The sequence below is a fragment of the Berghia stephanieae genome, chromosome 3 (assembly GCF_034508935.2).
Source record: "Berghia stephanieae isolate SIO BIC M18660-M18661 chromosome 3, UCSD_Bste_1.3, whole genome shotgun sequence".
Lineage (NCBI taxonomy): Eukaryota > Metazoa > Mollusca > Gastropoda > Nudibranchia > Aeolidiidae > Berghia > Berghia stephanieae.
The window spans coordinates 33465039-33482397 of record NC_088362.1 but is presented as its reverse complement, the minus strand read 5'-3'; the positions used below and the strand labels follow the sequence as shown (position 1 = coordinate 33482397).

The window sequence follows — 17359 nt, the reverse complement described above, 5'->3', positions numbered from 1 at the left end:
TATTATTATTATTATTATTATTATTATTATTATTATCATTCCATGTTGTTTGGAAAATAAACTGTGAAGTGTATTGAGTTTGGTAAAATCTTGGAAAGGCTTTTTATTAATGTGTAATATGCATTATTGGAAAAGCTAAAAAATCAGGAACTACGTATTGGTTATGACACATTATTATTATTATTATTCCGGATGGGGTTCCTGACCTCCCATAGTGGGCAGGGAGGTACTTATTGTGCCTTCTATCCGCCTATATCTGTTTTCCAACTGACTTTCTGTCTTTGCCTTGGAATGAGATTACTTGGTTTTGTCCCTCGTTCGGAGGGAGACAGTCAAATGTATGGTTAGTTTTTGGAGATGATATTTTTTCCCTTGTAAATCATTTCTCTGTTATTGTTATGCACTGTATTATGTTTTTTTTTGGTATTATATATGATTTGTAAACATGTGAGTGTATTCCTCTTAGTGGAGACTTGTGCTTGTGTCTGAATGAGACTTTTAGGTGATCTCAAACTAAGTACTTTGATAGTGTGCTCTTGGAATCTACATCCGTTTCCTATTTGAATTAATTCCCCTTTGTCCTTCCTTTTCTTGGGTGCTTTAATTGTAATTCTACAACTTTTAACTATCCCATTTTCTTCCTTTTTACTGGCGCTGATATGACTTAAATGTGTTGCAAGCGCCGTAAAACCCTTAAAAATAAACAATAATAATAATAATAATAATTATTATTATTATTATTATTATTATTATTATTATTATTATTATTATTATTATTATTATCATCATCATTCCATGTTGTTTGCTTGGAAAATAAATTTTGAAGTGTATTGAATTTGGTAAAATCTTGGAAATGCTTTTTATTAATGTTTAATAGGTATTATTAGAAAAGCTAACAAATCAGGAACCTTACTACATATTGGTTATGACACATGGATAAAATAGGATGTCCTTATGAACGTTTGTTCATCTGTTTTGTTTGATTTCTTCCCCCTTATAGTATAGACTTAGAAACAGTCAAATTTTTTGTTCCTTTTTTTGTTTGTTGGATTTTGTTTTCCCAGTAAATCAGCTAATATATTGTTCTTTGTAAAAGATTGAGAGTATTCTTCACAGTGGGATCTTTGCTTGTATGTGCCTAGATGAGACTTATAGGCAGTATCGAAATAGAATTGGAATTGGCATGGAATCCTCTGTTCTTCTCCAATTTTACTGGTGCTGAAATGGCCTACAATTGACCTACAAGAGCTGTAAACCCCTAAAAACAAAACAAACAAAATCAAAAACACTTTAACCAAATTTCATAAATGTACACAGTAAAGATACTATTTGAGAATGAGTTAATCTTATGTTTTCATAAGCAGACCTCCCCGCTATTACTATTACAAAAAAAATATAATAGAATTCCAAAATTATGCCTGCAATTTCAGAACTTCATGAGCGTCTCTAAGTCTAAGTCGAAGTCATAAAAACTTATTGAAAATGAGAGTTGATGCCAGACTACATCATTTTAAGGATTTTGAAGTGTTAATTAATCCTTTTAATGGTAAATTGTTGATTTTTAAAGTCAACTATAGTGACTACAATTTTTTATCTCCCAAAAATTACGAATTTTTAGATTTTCAAGTTGGCAGGTCTGGATAAGGAGTTTTCGTCACAATTGGTCTAGCTTCCAAATTTATTATTTTGTCAAGGTGAAGCACAAGCTTCCAAATTTACTATTTTGTCAAGGTGAAGCACAATGGTGCTAGCTTTCTAGAAATTTCCAGACGTTAAGTTATGTATATATTTGAATTGAAGTAATAAATAATGGATGTCCGATTATTTTGATGAAGTTGATGAGATTTATTTAACTGAAAATCTGGTCGTCTGTCTCTTTGGACAGGTAAAGGGAAGAATAAAATAAAAAGAGAGGGAACAAGAAATAGCAGTACAGCAGTTTATAGGATATTAATCCTAACAGTACTCCAGTTATAAAACATGTAGAATTATGATTTCACATTTATTATTAACTAATATATACATGATGAGATTATACTCAACACCTGAAATTGAGAGATACCCGTTTAGATTCCAGATCTAATTGACACAGCCTTGATGGTGCCCCTGCACCTATAATTTCATAGGTAATAAACATTATTTAACATTATTGTTGTACTACCTTTATACCGTGTGTTTACTTTTCTCTTTCTATTTACATCAACGTGTACTTATTTGACGATCTGATAACCCAAATTGTTATGGTCTCATTGCTGTCATGGAAATGCTAACCAACACAACATGACAATGATCATCATCATATCTTTTCACACCAGGTTCTTAAGTCAGTGTCAGTGCACGTCAGTACCAAGTTACATTCCAAGACTGGGTGGGGTTCCTGACCTCCCATAGTGGACAGGGAGGCACTTACAGTGTATTCTATTCCCCTATATCTGTTTCCCAACTTGCTTTCTGTCTTTGTCTTAGAATGAGATTACTTGGTTTTGTTCTGGCCCTGACTGAGAGGGAAACATTCAAATGTATAGTTATTTTTGGGAGATAATATTTTTTTTCCTTTTAAATCATTTCACTGTTATGCACTGTGTTATGTTTTGTTTTCATATAATTTATGATTTGTAAGATTCTCCTTGGAGAACCCCATTTGTTGTTGTGAGGAAACATTTATCATGAGAGACATCGAACATGTTTGTAGTGGGTTGTTTGTTTTAAATTTTTTTTAAAAGGGTTTTACGGTACTTGCAACACACAATTTAGGTAATATCAGCACCAGTAAAAAGGAAGAAAATGAGATAGTATAAATTTTAGAATTACAATTAAAGCACCCAAGAAAAAGTAAGACAAAGGGGAATGGTACAAATAGGGAATAGGTGTAAATTCCAAGAGCATACATCAGCAATGTACTTAAGTCTGAGGTCCTGGGTGGGGTTCCTGTCCTCCCATAGTGGGCAGGGAGGTACTTACTGTGTCTTCTATCCCCCTATATCTATTTTCCAACTTGCTTTCTGTCTTTGTCTTGGAATGAGATTACTTGGTTTTGTTCTGGTCCTGGCCGTTTTCCCTTGCTGAGAGGGAAACAGTCGAATATGTAGTTAGTTTTGGGAGATGATATTTTTTTCCTTGTAAATCATCTCTGTTATGCACAGTATTATGTTTTCTTTATATTATATATGATTTGTAAAACATTTGAGTGTATTCCTTTTAGTGGGGAACTGTGCTTGTGTCTTGGTGAGACTTTTAGGTGATCTCTAAGTACTTTGATAGGGTGCTCTTGGAATTTACTTCTGTTTCCTATTTAAACAAGTTCCCCTTTTGTCTCCCCTTTTCTTGGCCACTTTAATTGTAATTCTAGAACTTTTTACTATCCCATTTTCTTCCTTTTTACTGGCGCTGATATGACCTTAATGTGTTGCAAGCGCCGTAAAACCCTTTAAAAAAACCATAAGTCTGAGGTCACCTAAAAGTCTCATCCAGACACGGGCACAGGATCCCACTAAGAGGAACACAATCAAATGCTTACATTATAAATTCAAAACAAAACAGATGATTTACAAGAAAAAAAATATCATCTCCCAAAACAATGACTATACATTTAACTGTTTCCCTCCCAGCCAAGGATTCAGGCCGGGGCCAGGACAAAACCAAGTAATCTCATTCCAAGACAAAGACAGAAGGCAAATTGGAAAACAGCTATAGAGGGATAGATGACATAGTAAGTGCCTCCCTGCCCATTATGGGAGGCCAGGAACTCCACCCAGTTGTAGTGGGTTAAACAATTGACTGTTCGATGCGAAATTATATTTTGTTAATTTTGAAGAATATTTGTGACTTTACAACTGACTTTGTTCTTGGTCTTGTGTAACTTATTACTACAGCAGAGCTCTTCTACTTGCACTGTCAAAGGTGGTTGAGAATACCCCTCCCAACAGAAGAATAAAAGAAAAAGGCCCACGCTCACACAAAGGAATTATGGAGACCATCGAGATAAGTTTGATGCACTTGGAAGACGTTTTTGCCGACGTGAACATTTATGCAGATCTTACATCACAAAGCAATTTTTGGCCAAGTTTAACATTGTTGTAATGGACAATATTTTGCACCATTTTTTAAAGATTTCCAGTACAACAATGAGACCATAATAAATTGGGTTATCAGACCTGCAAATAAGTGCATGTCGGTTTTTGCCTTACCCTTTTTAGCAAAATAATAATAATAATACAACAAGAGCACACTATAAGTGTACTTAGCTTGAGATCACGCATAAAATCTATGTCCTGGGTGGGGTTCCTACCTCCCATAGTGGGCAGGGAGGTACATACTGTGTCTTCTATCCCCCGTATATCTGTTTTCCAACTTGCATTCTGTCTTTGTCTTGGAATGAGATTGCTTGGTTTTGTCCTGGCCTTGGTCGGGGTCCTGGCTGGGAGGGAAACAGTCGAATGCATAGTTATTGTTTTAGGAGATGATATTTTTTTCCTTGTAAACCATCTCTCTGTTATGTATTATTATATTTGTTCTAATTTATAATGTAAGCATTTGAGTGTGTTCCTCTTAGTGGGGGCCGTGCTTGTGTCCGGATGAGACTTATTGGTGATCTCAAACTAAGAACATTGATGGTATGCTCTTGGAATCTACATCTGATCCCTATTTGTTCCCAGTTCCCCTTTGTCTTACTTTTTCTTGGATGCTTTAATTGTAATTCTAGAACTTTTTACTGTCCCATTTTCTTCCTTTTTACTGGCGCTGATATAACCTAAATGTGTTGCAAGCGCCGTAAGACCCTTAAAAACAAAAACAAAACATAAAATCTATGTCTCATCCAGACACCAGTACAGGATCCCAAATGTTTACAGTATATATTCAAAACAAAACATAACTAACAATGCATAATAACAGATGATTTACAAGGAAAAAAATTAATTTCCCAAAGCGAATACAAAGCATTTGACTGTTTCCCTCTGAGCTATGGACTCATGCAAGGACCAGAACAAAACCAAGCAATCCTATTCCAAGACAAAGACAAAAAGCAATTTGGATACCCGATGTAAGGGGATAGAAGACACAGCAAGTGACCTCCTGTCCATCAGAGGTCAAAGGACCCAACCCAGGATTATGATTTTGATGTCATTCGTGTGTATTTTTTGTAATCAAATCTTATCTCAGAATAGTGATTTGTAGGACAGTGGATGTTTTAGCTCAGTGGTCTTTTTTCTTCAAAACTAGTTTAATTCAATGCAAAACTAGTTTAATTCAATGAGACATTGTTTTATAGTTTTAAATGGGTGTAAGAGACAACATAAATGTGATTTATTCTCGGTTTACATTTATAGACAAGGCAACGAAATAACGGGAAATGAATTTAACTTGATGTCTCTCCAGTTCTATTTCGAGAAGAGATCCCGATAACCCAGGCAGGCGCAAAGTGCGCAAAAGAAGCTAAATTTCTTGCTCTATGAGAAAAATGAGATGTAGACAGAGGATCCCGAATTTGAGTGTCGTCACAAAAAATGGAAAACTTAGAGTAAGGGCAGAATGACCTAGTAGCGAATGATAGATGAAAAAGATAACTAGATTGCAAATTACAATACATTGTACAGCACTTGGGACAATTTAGGTCATTTCAACGCCAGTAAAAAGCAAGATGATGCGGGGGAAACGCTGTTTTGTTTTTGTTTTTAGGGTTTTACAACGCTTGCAACACATTTAGGTCATTTTAGCGCTATTAAAAAGGAAGAAAAGAAAATGGAAATGCCAAAAGATTCTAGATATTTAAAATTAAAGCACCCAAGGAAAAGTAAGACAAAGGGAAATTGGCTTGAATAGGGATCAGATGTCGAGGATACCATTAATGTACTTAGTTTGTGATCATCTAAAACAACACTATTATCTCTCCGAAAAAAGGAACTATGCATTTGAATTATTCCCTCTCAGCTAAGGATCCCTACCAGGATCAAGAAAAAACTGACCATTCTTAATCCAGAAAAAAGATGGAGGAACATACAGAGATTGAGATAGAAAAACTAAACAACTTGAGATTTTATAAAGCAAAATATCCACTTAATGTATTCATAGCGATTTACAAGTGGTTCCAAGCCAATGGTAACGCTTAACATGATGTCTGTAGGGAATGTAACAATCTTTATATCGACAGAGAAAAACGCTGTTACCAGTCAGGTACTCATTTACACCTGAGTGTGGTGAAAGCTTTTTTCCAAGGACTCATCTTAAGTTGCCAAGTGAAGGACTTAATCCAAAGACCTACCGCCCCAAACTGACATGGCGGTTTTTTGCTTTAAAAAAAATCCCAAATTTTGCAAGCAAAATCCAAAATTTTCCTAAAAACCCATATTATGATAATTAGTTCATGAAAGAAAGGTATTTGTTTGTTTTTAAGGGTTTCACGTCGCTTGCAACAAATGTAAGGTCATATCAGCGCCAGTAAAAAGGAAGAAAATGGGATCTAGTAAAAAGTTCTAGAATTACAATTAAAGTACCCAAGAAAAAGGAAGAACACGTTATCAGTGTACTTATTTTTAGATTATCTAAATGTTTCATCCTGACACAAGCACAGGTGATGATAATGACATTTGTCAAAAAGGAGGAAAATCTACCGGCCCGTCAGTCAATCCCACATCTAATATAGCTATTCATAATTGTTAGTCCTAAAGCACTTCTGATCATTAGACACATCCTGACCTTTTGCAAATATAATTTAATGAATTGTCATTTCCAATTAAACAATTTTGAGGCCTATAATGTCGCCCACTATATCAAGAGATTATGATAAATTTTTGGCCAAAAGACCAGGAGGTATTTGTTTTTACATAACAAACCCGGCTAGTGTCTGTATTATTGCAACCTTGTGATGATGCAGCTTATAAATAAGAATCTTTAATCAATTGCAAAACATATTCCATCAACAAAGCAAATTTAAATTAGCTTTTAAACAATCATTTCTTAAATCGATCAGCCTAACGTATTATCTCTCTATTACTAAATGATAGATATAAACATAATATGAAGATAGAAGGGTGGCTGAGAGAGAAATATGGATAAGAGAGAGAGAGAGAGAGAGAGAGAGAGAGAGAGAGAGAGAGAGAGAGAGAGAGAGAGAGAGAGAGAGAGAGAGAGAGAGAGAGAGAGAGAGAGAGAGAGAGATATTAAAAAGGCAATAGGCACCTACATCAGAGAAAAAAAAAAATCAAGCCCCATTTTTATCCCTCCCCTTCAACCATCAACTAATCAAAGAACACCCAGTAACATCTGGCGCCATTCTGTCTGGCCCGACGTCATACAGACGGGACCGTCACCAAATTTCATGAGACTGAGCACAGGTGTCAAAATATGACATAAGACATAATAGCGATTTTGTTGCTTTGAAGAAAATGTTTGACACGGCAAATATCTGAGAAATTCCCAAAATCCGGCGGATCCGCAGAAGACTATCATCACTGCTTAATAAGTAAATAATAAGACACCAAACTTCACGTTTATGACCACACCCGATTTGAAAGTTCCCGACTCAGACAAGAAAAATCAAGACCATTTTTATTTTCAAGACCGTTTTTCCCGATCTTGAGGAAATTCAAAAATTCAAGACCATTTCCCGACTTCCTGACCGAGTGGGAACCCTGTACAGCTAAAAAGTACACAAATATTTACACCCATTTACTCCATCCCCTTCCCTTTCGATCATCTTCTCATCCATGGCCACCATGTGTCTTGTGCTACTTTTGACATTTGGCGCCAGTGTGTCTAGACTAACGTCATAAATAAAGGAGTGTCACCAAAATTAATGCAACTGAGCAGAGGTGTCAAAAAATGATAGAAGGCATATTGTTTTTCTTCCCTGAACTTTGACATGACAAAAACAACGGAACATTTATGAAAAAAATCCTATAATCCCAGATTACCGCGGATGATTATCATCACTGGTCCCCACTAATTTTTTTTTTTTTTTTTGGGTGCAAAATCTCGAAAATTTGCAAATTTTGCGGCCGCAATGCAAATCAGCGATTTTTTTGGGACCGCAAGCGATGCAAAAAACTGCCATGACAGCCCAAAGGCGAGTCTTAAACCACAAGACTACAAAGCCGCATAGCAAGATTATAAACAAGGAAACAAAAATGACATTCTGAAAAATGCAATAAGATATGATAATGATTTTATTAATCAACAGGGAAAATAACAGTTGTGTTATGCACATCCTAACCTTTCACATCAAATCCCTTCCATGCACACACTCACAATCAAACCCAGAAAACTGGGCTAAGAAGTACAAATTGTACGTTTTTAATATTATTATTAATACTTCCGAGTCGGCCTCTATTAAACCCGGCTGCATATGTGGGGTCCACGAAAAGTCTAGGCACCGCAGCGCAGCTGTTTTAGCCGAACTTCAGGTGGGTGGGGCAGGACCAGATCTCTTTGGCATGCTGAGCGGCATACACATTGCTCCGCGTCGCCTTTTGCGCCTAGTTTGCCGAGGCCGCATCGGAAGCATTTCATTTTATTTATTAATTTATGTATTTATTTATGTCTATCCATGTACACTCGCATATGCATACACATGTATATGCACCTGTTTGACAACATATATAATTGTATTTTAATTTTAAATTACTTTAATCATTTACCTAGTGTTGGGGATGAGGGTTGGGAGGTAGATCATAATATTATTAGTAAAGTTAGTATTAGTAACATGTTATGGTTGCACATGATCTTTTATGTCGAAACAGGGTCTGTGTTACCTAATCTAATCTAACTATAGTTATATGAATAAATTAACAATGAATGAACAACGTTGGTCCCCGTATTGTAGTGTTTTATTAGATACATTACTGTTGTTGGTCTGGGCTTTTTTAAAAGTCTGTCTTAATATGTTTATCATTCTGACTGTGATATTTTGATTTGTGTGAAATGTTTGTGTGTTCCATATTGATGTTCTTAATTCTGCTAAAAACATTTAGGTTTGTCTCGTGATTTTTATTGTTTATGTTTGGAATAATGTTGTGTTGTAGTGCGAACTGTGTATGACTTTCTTGTTTTGTTGAGTATTTTATTGTGTTTATGATGAATTGGATTGCTGGCTTGGTTTGGTTGCAGTTTAGAATTAAATGTTTTTGTTCATCTGTGATGTGTCGTTTACATAGTGCACATGTTGTGTTCTTGGATGTTAGCAGCACGTTGTAAATCATCTTATATGTTATGTTTTTTGCTTTTTCTGTTATATTGTTTTTGTGTAAGTTGTCGAAGGTCCTAATAATGTTTGACTTGGTAAGTCCTGTTTTGTATGTTACGTGTATATTGTTCTGCGCTCTGTTGAGTGCTTTGTATATTTGTTTGCTAGGATGGTCTTTCCCTAATAGATTGCTGTTGTTTGAAATTAGTTTTCCGCACATGTTGTAAAAGTCTGGGAGCCGTGATCCGCCGAAATGGGGAAATGTGTGGTTCATTTTCGTAAATTTCGATATTCGCGTCCCTAGAAAATAGGTTCCTATGGGGAAATGTGTGGTTCATTTTCGTAAATTTCGATAATCGCGTCCCTAGATAATAGGTTCCTATTGGATATGTGCTTTTGTGTTGTATTATGTTGTCAATGTATTTTAATGTCTTGTAACCCTACCCATCCCATGAGTGTAGGTAGTGTTAGTGTCTTGTAGCTAATGTTTTGTTCAGTGTTTGGAGTATGTATTTTTTGATTGCGGTTTTAATCTGTTTTATTAATTTGTTAGGAGGAGTAAGGATTTTTAATTGGTATATTATTTTTGGTATTATGTAGGTGTTTGCTAATTTTGCGCGTTCGAAGATAGATGTTTGTATGTATTGACATTTATATATTTTCTTATTTATGTTGTGTTGGATATCTTTCCAGTCTATGATTTCTTGTCTGTTTTTCTGTATGTTATGCCTAAAATTTTAATGTTTTCTACCCATTCTAATTTGTTATTTTCATGTCGTTTTTTTTATTTTTTGGTGTGTTAGTTGTATTCCCTATCTTCATTATTTTTGATTTTTTAATATTGATTTTTGCCCCCTGCCCTCTCCGAAATGTTAAAATTTTTCTAGTATCCTTTGAATGCTTTTCCTATCCCTTGCAAAGAAAGTTGTGTCATCTGCATAGGCTATCAATTTTTTATTTGCAATACCAGGTAGTTTTGTACCTGTAATCAAGGGGTCTTTCCTTACACTTTCTAAAAAAAATTATAAACATAGTGTATACAGTATGGCCGAAAGGGGGCATCCTTGACTGACGGACCTGTCTATTTGAAAGGGTGTTGATATGCCTTGGTTTATGATGACACAGCTCTCTGGTTCTCTATAAATAATTTCTACCCAGTTTCTAAAGTATTCTCCTGTTATTTTCTACTAGTGTTTTATGTATGTAACTGTGTGCTAGCCTGTCGAATGCCTTTTCTTGGTCAATCGACAAGATGTGTGTTGTCGTGTCTGTTTGTAGGGTATATTCTAGTATTTATTCTATGATGTCTCTTACTCTTATGTTGTGTGTATTTTGTTCTATGTTTCTGCCTGGTATGGTGCATGTTTGTTCTGGGTGGATCAATGTTGGGAGAAATGGTTTTATTTTTGTAGCGAGTATTTTTGCCAGAATTTTGTAATCTGTATTAATTTAATAGTGAAATGGGTTGATAGTCTTTCATGTTTGTGCTATTTTTATTTGTCTTAGGTATAAGTGTAATGTATGATAAGTTTTGTGATCTGCCAAGTCTTTTTTGTTTGTATGCTTCTTCTAACACAGTTTTTAAGGCTGGACCGAGACGGGGGGAGAAGAATTGATACAATTCGAAGGTTAGACCATCGGGGCCAGGGGTTTTGTTTTTGTTCATGTTAATGATTGTGTTTTTGATGTCTGTTAGAGATATAGGTGTGTTTAATATTTCTCGTTTGTCTTCTGATAATTTTTTTGCGTGTTTTGAATATTCTTCTTCTATTTTTGTACTTGTTTGTTCGTATTCATATAGTTTTGTGTAGAATTGTGTGAATGCTTTTTGGATTTCTGTCTCGTCTGTTGTTGTCTTCCCTGACATGTCTATTATTTCTTTGATGTTTTTTTTTGTATTGTGTTTGCGTTTCTATGTTTTGTATTGATTGTTCGAGTGTGATGTTCGAGTTTGTTCTTAGTTTGTAACTACATCTAATTTTACTTCCTTGCAGTCTCGTCTGTTCTATATCGTCTAGTTAGTCTTGAGTGTCAAGTATTAGGTCATTGTCTAGAACTAGAAGTCCAGGTTTTTCACTTTCTAATATGTATTTGTATTGTTTTTCTTTTTGCCTTAATTATTTTTGTATTATCGTTGCTATTGCTATTGTCACTGTCTTTACTGTCATCTTTAGTGTTTCCCACCATTCTAATATGTCATTTTCTGGTATAGTGTTAGTGTATTGTTTAAGGATAGAGTTCATGTAACTGGTGTAGTATTTATTTTCTAGTAATTTATTGTTGAATTTCCAATACGCGCTTTTGTGTTTCTTTTTCTTTTGTGGCTGTCCAAATTGTGCATACACTGCTTTGTGGTCTGTGAATGTTAATGTGTCTCCGATGTATTCTGTTTGTGTTGGTGTTATTGTTTTGTGGCTTAGTATTCTATCTAGTCTTTTCCTACTGTTGTGAATGTCGTTTCTTGTCCCAGTGGTGATAATGTCCTGTAGGCGTCTACTAAATTAAATTTGTCTATTATTTGTCTGATCTTTTCGTTCTTTTTTGCTCTCCATGTCTCGTTTGTCGAACTGTCATTTGGGTCTATGGTCGCGTTAAAGTCTCCTGCAATTATTATTTTTATGTGTTTGTTTCTTTCTATCCAGTCTGTCAGAATGCCATAGAAGTTTTCATCATTGTTATTATTTGCAGGTCCATATATGTTGTATAGGGGTCGTGTTTTTGTAGGTCTATCATCCCTAGTCTTCCCGTATGGTCAAATTCGTGGTGATGTATTGTCCATCTATCGCTAATGTTAAGTATGGCTACTCCGCGTGATCGTCGTTTCTGTTTGTCTGTCGTCCAGAATATTTTTTTAACACGTGGGTATAGTTTTTTGTGTGTATATTTGTCGTGTACGTTTGTTTCTTGTAACAGTATGAAATCAAGTGGTTTGATTTTTGTTTGTGTGATGATGTTGACGATGTTATTTGTTTTGTTTCTCAGTCCTCTTATATTTAATGTCAGTACAGCTAAGTCTTTATCTGCATGTATGTGTGTTGTCGTTTGATTATTGTCACTCATTCCCTTGTGTGTGTGTTTTTGAAGTTCTGTCTGTTTGTTTGTCATTGGTCGTTTGTGTCTTGTCTGGGGTTCTAGTGTGAATGTGGATGTGGGTGAATGTGCTGTTGTAGTGTTTGTTTTTCATGATATGTCACTTGCTAGTCGGTGGCTTTGTGTGTGTGTGTATATATGTGTGTGTGTGTGTGTGTGTTATGGTGGTGATGTTAGTCTGTTTTGGTATAGGCTGTATATGTATGTTAGTGTTGTTGTCTAATGAGGTATGTTTACATGTCTGCATGTGTGGTTATTTGGTTGAATACTTGTGTTCTTATGGTTTTGTTGCGTTGTGGTGTGGTGGCCGATGCTGTGTCTTTTTTTTTTCCCTCCTCTGGTGGAGAGGACTTTCTCTTTCTATCCAAAGAGGATGTCCTTTTTAGGTATGTTGGTTGTGGTGGAGGTAAAACTGATAAGGAATGTCTTCTTGTAATTGTTGCTGAAGATGTTACTAATGCAGATTTGTATGTTTTTCCTGGGGGTGTTCTTGGTGTTATTGGTTTGCTAGTGAAGGGATCTGGTGATGTTGTGACTGTGCTGTGTATTTCTTTTAATACTATGGGTGTTCTAGGAGGTGTTGTAGAGTTGCTGAGATGTGAGGGGGTTGATGGGTGTAAGGGCTTAGGTGGGAGTGGGGGAGGAGGAGGCGTGTGAGATGGGAGGGGAGGGGTGGAAGGCGTGGTAGGTGAGGCTGGAGGGGATGGTGTAGTAGGGGCTCTCGAAGAAGTTGGCATTGTCGAAGTTGGAGGATGAGGCATAGGCGCTGTAGATGTGGGTGAAGGTGAGGTAGGACATTCCAGAAAGATGGCTTTGGGGAGGTTGGCAATCGTGGGCTTTTTCCTTTCAGTGTTATGTTTATTTTGTTTTTTCGTCTTCACAGTCTGCCAACTTTCCCTATCAGGAGATGGAGAAGTTGTAGGAGGAATTGAAGGAGTTGGAGAGGGGAGAGGGGAGAAAAAGGCGAAGGAAGGTTGGTAGGTGGTGGTGTCGGCCGCGTTGGATGTTGGGGTGCCCTATTGCTATGGAGCCGAAGAGAGTTCCTTCGTGGGCACCGGAAGAACGGGTGTCCTTCCATCCCACAGGTGGGGCACGCAGGGACTCTGCCAGGGAGAAGAACTCCTACTTTGTGGAGCTTGCCCTCAATCACTTGTAGTGGGGCACTTCTACCTCCTTATCTATTGGTTCTAGGCGAAAGGACCTAGTGCCCAATTCGCCTGGCCGGCCCCTCCCAATGAAGAGGGTGCCGGGTTTCGCCAGAGGGGCAAACGCTCTAACTAAAGCTTCATTTTTGAGCCTTAGAGGCACGAATCGCAAAGTCCCTGCAATCAAAGCCTGACGGACGTCTCGGAAAAATAACGAGACATCTGCCATACGGCTTCTTTTCTCAACGCCATGGAGGCGTTTGTCATTGGTCAATTGTGTCTTGTCTGGGGTTCTAGTTGTATTGTGGATGTGGGTGAATGTGCTGTTGTAGTGTTTGTTTTTCATGTTATGTCACTTGCTAGTCGGTGGCTTTGTGTTGGTATTTGTGTGTGTGTATGTGTAGGTGGGAGGGGGGGAGGAGGAGGCGTGTGGGTCGTGTGAGACGGGAGGGGAGGGGTGGAGGGTGTGGTAGGTGAGGCTGGATGGGATTGGGTGGGGGTTTGTGTAGTAGGGGCTCTCAAAGAAGTTGGGATTGTCGGAGTTGGAGGATGAGGCATAGGCGCAGAAGATGTGGGTGAAGGTGAGGCAGGACATTCCAGAAAGATGGCTTTGGGGAGGTTGGCAATTGTGGGCTTTTCCTTTCAGTGTTATTTTTATTTTGTTTTTTCATCGTTTTCACAGTTTGCCAACATTCCCTATCAGGGGATGGAGAAGTTGTAGGAGGAAATGAAGGAGTTGGAGGAGAAAAAGGCTGAGAAGGGGAGAGGGGAGAAGGCGAAGGAGGGTTGGTAGGTGGCAGTGCCGGCCGCGTTGGATGTTGGGGTGCCCTATATTGGTTTCTATTTGTTTTTGTGTACGTTTGTTTCTTGTAACAGTATGAAATCAAGTGGTTTGTTTTTTGTTTGTGTGATAATGTTGACGATGTTATTTGTTTTACTTCTTAGTCCTCTTATATTTAATGTTAGTATGGCTAAGTCTTTATCTGTATGTGTGCGTGTTGTCATTTGATTTTTGTCGCTCATTCTCATGTGTGTGTGTGTGTATTTGTGAGGTTCTGTCAGTTTGTTTGTCTTTGGTCGAGTGTGTCTTTCCTGGAGTTATAGTGTGTATTGTGGATGTGGGTGAATGTACTGTTGTAGTGTTTGTTTTTCATGTTATGTTACTTGCTAGTCAGTGGTTTTGTGTTGGTGTGTGTGTGTGTGCGTGTCTGTTTGTGTGTATGTGTCATTGTGGTGGTGTCAGTCTGTTGTGATGTATGCTGTATTTGTATGTGACAGTGTTGTTGTCTAATGAGGTATATTTACATGTCTGTATGTGTGGTCATTTGGTTGAATACTTATGATCTTATGGTTTTGTTGCATTGTGGTGTGGTGGCCGATGCTGTATCTTTTTTTCTCCCTCCTCTAGTGGTGAAGATTGCCTTTTTCTATCTAAAGAGGATGTTCCCTTTAGATATGTTGGTTGTGGTGGAGGTATGAGTGATATAGAGTGTCTTCTTGTAAGTGTTGCTGATGATGTTGTTTGTGCTGATTTGTATGTTTTTCCTGGGGGTGTTCTTGGTATTATTGGTTTGCTTATGAAAGGATCTGGTGATGTCGTTGCTTTGTTGTGTATGTCTTTCAAGGTTATGAGTGATCTAGGGGGTGTTATAGAGTTGCTGAATTGTGAGGGGGGGTGACGGGGGTAAGGGTTTAGGTGGGGAAGGTGGAGGAGGCGTGTGGGTTGTGTGAGAAGGGAGGGGAGGGGTGGAGGGTGTAGTAGGTGAGGCTGGAGGGGATGGAGTGTGGGTTGGTGTAGTAGGGGCTTTCAAGGAAGTTGGGATTGTCAGAGTTGGAGGATGAGGCATAGGAGTAGTAGACATGGGTGAAGGTGAAGCTGGCCATTCTAAGAAGCTGACTTTCGGTCTGGGGAGGTTGGCAATGGTTGGATTTTTTCTTTCCGTGTTATTTTTGTTTAAGTTGTTTTAACAGTCTGCCAACCTTCCCTATCAGACGATGGAGAAGTTGAAGGAGAAAATGAAGGAGTCGGAGAAGGAGAAGGCTGAGAAGGGGAGGGGGGAGAAGAAAGCGAAGGAGGGTTGGTAGGTGGTGGTGCCGGCTGAGTCTGATGTTGGGGTGTTGCTATTGTTTTGGAGCCCAAGAGGGTTCCTTTGTGGGCACAGGAAGAACGGGTGTCCCTCCATCCCACAGGTGGGGCATGCAGAGACTCTGCCAGGGAGAACTCCTATCTTATGGAGTTTGCCCTCTATCACTACACAAATGTAGTGGGGCACTTCTATCTCCTTATCTTTTGGTTCAAGGCGAAAGGACCTAGTGCCCAATTCGCCTGGCCAGCCCTTTCCAATGAAGAGAGTGCCGGGCTTCGCCAGAGGGGCAAACGCTCTAATCAAGGCTTCATTTTTAAGCCTTAGAGGCACGAACCGCATAGTCCCTGCAATTAACGCCTGACGGACATCTAGGAAGAACAAAGAGACATCTGCCATACGGCTTTTTTTCTCCACGCCATGGAGGCGTATCAATGATTCTTTGTTGCTAAGAACAAAGAATTTTCGGGGATCAGCATATCGGTAAACACCTCTTACGCTGTCCGCGGAGCCGTCAAGGCTGGCTATGACCTTCAATTTGATGGTCATCTGATTGACACGGTGGAGGCTAGACCCTTTTACAAAGACCTCCACCGTGTTATCAGGATTTTTTTCGTGTCTCTGAGGCGGGTCCGTAAATGTTATAAATTTGGAAATTGTAGCCGTCTTGGGTCACGTCTATTTTTCCCATTCGTCCGGTGTTGTCATAGTCATGTTGGGTGACTGTCCATTTGTCAGTGATTTTCAGTATCGCTACCCCTCTACACTGTCTTTTTTTCTGTCGTCTGTCCAAAATATATTTTTAACGTCTGGTCTAAGTTCGAAAAGTATTCTTGTCATGTATGTTTGTTTCTTGTAGAAGTAAGAAGTCTGGTTTATATTTTCTTATTAGATTTTTTATATATTTTGTATTTTATGTCTCATACCTCTGATGTTTAAGGTTATAATTAATTGTCAATGGTGGGAAGTCATCCTCTTTGTAGGTTGTTTTTTTGTTGTTCTGTTGATTTTTTTGTCTATTATGTCTAGACTTGAGTTTGTAATTCGGTATGTAAGTGTGGTTTGTGGGCAGGATGTCTGGGCCCAGTGTATGTAATTATTTAAATGTTGGGGTGTATGGCTCCCATGTGTCGTGGTGGTCTGAGGAGTGACCGATCTCTTTCTATATTGTGGATGGGTGGGGTCTTCCTCACGAAGACCTCCTTTGTTGGTGTGATGTGTTTGTTTGTATGGGTTTTGGGTGGTGCGCTCTTTGAGTTTTTCTTGCTATTGGGCTAGTTCCAGGTGGTGATCTCGTTAGCGAAGTGCGTGTTCTGAAGGGTGATGGTGTGGTTATAGTGTTTTGGGGAGAGTTTATGGGTTTCTTATTCCAGTTTGGGGGGTGTGGGTGGGGGTGGAGGGGAGGTTGTCCTTTCTAAAGGGATTATTACAGGTGGTGTGATATTTCAGTGGAGGTTTGGCATGGATGTGATTAGTTTCGGTGTGTGTGGGGAGTTGTCGTGTGATTCCTGTTCATGTTGTTTACGCGGTGTATCTTTTGTTGTGGTGGTATTAGTTAAGGTGTTGTCTTGTGGGTTTATATTTGGTGTCTGTAATTTTGTGATGTGGTCTATTGGTTGTGATGTATTTGGGTGTGTAGGAGGGTTTTTTCGCCTTCTTTACTACCTGGTTCCAGGGACGGTGCGTCTGGTAGGGGGTTGCTGGAATGCGTGATAGTAGGTGAAAGTGTAGGAGGGATTGTGGAGCCTTGTGCCGGTCACCCCTGATGTGTACCTTGCCTTAGTGGGGCACAAGTAGAAAGGATGCCCCGCATAATAACATGTGGAGCATGCTGGCACACGCCCAGGGATGTGCACTTTCAC

At 38.4% G+C, this 17359-nt stretch overlaps 1 long non-coding RNA gene across 1 annotated transcript in view; it reads left to right on the top strand.

The window, feature by feature from the left end:
* LOC144967575 (uncharacterized) overlaps nucleotides 1-7164 on the top strand; it is a 30433-nt gene extending 23269 nt beyond the window's left edge. The window contains exon 2 of the long non-coding RNA XR_013644420.1: nucleotides 3873-7164. This is a non-coding gene — a long non-coding RNA (uncharacterized LOC144967575). The remainder of the gene's footprint in view (nucleotides 1-3872) is intronic.
* Nucleotides 7165-17359: the final 10195 nt, after the last annotated feature.